The 2,295-nt window shown below is 36.3% G+C and overlaps 1 non-coding gene across 1 annotated transcript; it reads right to left on the reverse strand.

Moving 5' to 3' along the window:
• Nucleotides 1–1,704: 1,704 nt before the first annotated feature.
• On the reverse strand, nucleotides 1,705–1,811 carry LOC128291183 (small nucleolar RNA R71). The gene has a single exon (XR_008280959.1). It is a non-coding gene; the product is annotated as a small nucleolar RNA R71 (small nucleolar RNA).
• Nucleotides 1,812–2,295: the final 484 nt, after the last annotated feature.

Genomic DNA, 2,295 nt, shown 5'->3' on the forward strand with positions numbered 1-2,295 from the left:
CCAATTTTGAGGGCTCTTAAGCATTCCAAAGCCTATTTAAACACCTGAGGAGGCACTTAGAAGGTGGATGCAGAGTAGGAAGCAAGGAATTACTCAAGGAAAGCCGATTGATCCATCTCAAGAGTCGGATTCATCATCAAGACTGGAGATCTCCCTTCAAAGTCCTTCAGGAGTTTTGGGTTTTCTTATGTTTTGTTATATTTATGCTTTTGAGATGTTTTCTTTCATAAATATGAACTAAACCCCCTAAATACCTAAGGGGAATGAAACCTAAGACAGATCTTGTTATTATTATCTGAATTGTATGATAAATATTTGACTTGTTCTTAATTGTTGTTTTAATATTCCAAGATATTGACTCAAGTTAACGCTCTTATTCAGAGGAGGAATAGACCCTGTCTAAGAGAAAAATTGTCACAATTAAGCGGAGTTGATTGCGCGCCTAAAGATAGGGTGACAAGATTTTTCAGAATTAGGGTGAAACCTAATAAGGGAATCCATAGATCGAGTTAATGCAATTCTAGGGTGTTAATTAGAAAGAGATTTCAATTATTCAACCTAGGGTTAGACGTTATTAGTCTCAAGAGAGATAATAATATAACTTAGAGATTTTTACGGATCAAGTCAAATGAATAAATCATCTGATTCAGAGTCAAATAACAAGTGAAGTCTAGGTGGATTTTTCCTTAGGTATTGTCTTAATCAATCAAATTTTCCCAAAAGTATTTTCCCGAGTTTTCTTTCTGTGCATTCTTAGTTAGTAATTAGTTTAGATAACCAAACCTCTTAATTTTTAGGCTAGATAATAAAAAGGAAGTAAATACTAGTACTCGTAGTTTATTTGGGTTCGAAAATCCAGTCTTGCTGAACTATACTACTGTTTGATAGGTACACTTTCCTTAATCGTGATAATAGGTTAGTCTCAAGAATGTTTCATTTATAAATCTTTAAAACCTGTTACGAATATCATGCAATCAAGTTTTTGGCGCCATTGCCGGGGAACTAGGATATTAGGAACACTCGATTTTTATTACTTTAGCCATTTTAATTTTATTGAAATTTAAATTTTTATTTTCTTTTCTAATTCTTCATTTATTTTCTTCTAACAGGTTTTTCTAGTTTATGACCAGAAGAAACCCGTCAGGACCCCTACTTTTTGACGGTGAGATCGACCACACAGTTTGTAGAAATCGAAGAGAAATAAGGCGAAGCCTAAGATACACAGAGGACGAGCAAGAGGATGATACTTCAACCATAACCGAGGAGATGGCTGAAAACCAAGAAAATCCGCTACCTCCTGTGATTGTTGCTGATCCAAAAAATCAGAATCCTGCTCCACGCACTATGTATGATTATGCTAAACCTAATTTAACTAGAACTGAGTCAAGTATAGTTAGACTTTCTATTGCTGTAAATAATTTTGAACTAAAACCTAACACAATTCAAATGATAGAATAGTTTGTTCAGTTTGATGGTTTGTAGGACGAGGATCCCAACGCTCACTTGGCAAATTTCCTATAATTTTGCGATACCTTTAAAATTAATGGCGTTTCTGATGATGCCATTCACCTTCGGTCGTTTCCCTTTTCGTTAAGGAATAAGGCTAAAAAATGGTTGAACTCGTTACCATGAGGGTCAATCACTACTTGGGAATAAATGACCGAAAAATTTTTATTAAAATATTTTCTGCCGGCTAAAACAACCAAATTACGTAGTGATATCTCTTCTTTTGTGCAGATGGATTTAGAAACATTCTACGATGCATGGGAGAGATACAAGGACCTTTTGAGAAGGTGCCCTCACCATGGGTTACCGCTTTGGCTACAGGTTCAAACATTTCATAATGGCCTGAATCCTTCGACTCAGCAGATGATTGATGCAGCCGCTCGAGGAACTATCAATAATAAGATACCTGAGGCAGCTTACGAATTTATTAAGGAGATGTCACTAAAAACAAAGCTGATGAAAGTAGCTGGTGTTTTCAACCTTGACGCGGTTACTATTCTATCTAGCCAAGTAGAACTCTTAAATAAAAAGATTGACAGTTTGTGTAGTTCTACTTAGGTACATTCAGTGATGAGGTACGATTCGAATAGAGGAGGAGCATGCACAGAATATCAACCCTTCAACCCTAGCATCGAGGAGGAACAAGTCCAATATATGGGTAACAATAACTCTAGACCCCAAAATAACCCGTATAGTAGCATTTATAATGCAGGTTGTAAAAACCATCCCAATTTCTCGTGGGGTGGTCAAGGAAATCAAAGGCCACAACATCCTCCGGGTTTTCAACAA

Source organism: Gossypium arboreum, chromosome 3 (genome assembly GCF_025698485.1).
Source record: "Gossypium arboreum isolate Shixiya-1 chromosome 3, ASM2569848v2, whole genome shotgun sequence".
NCBI lineage: Eukaryota > Viridiplantae > Streptophyta > Magnoliopsida > Malvales > Malvaceae > Gossypium > Gossypium arboreum.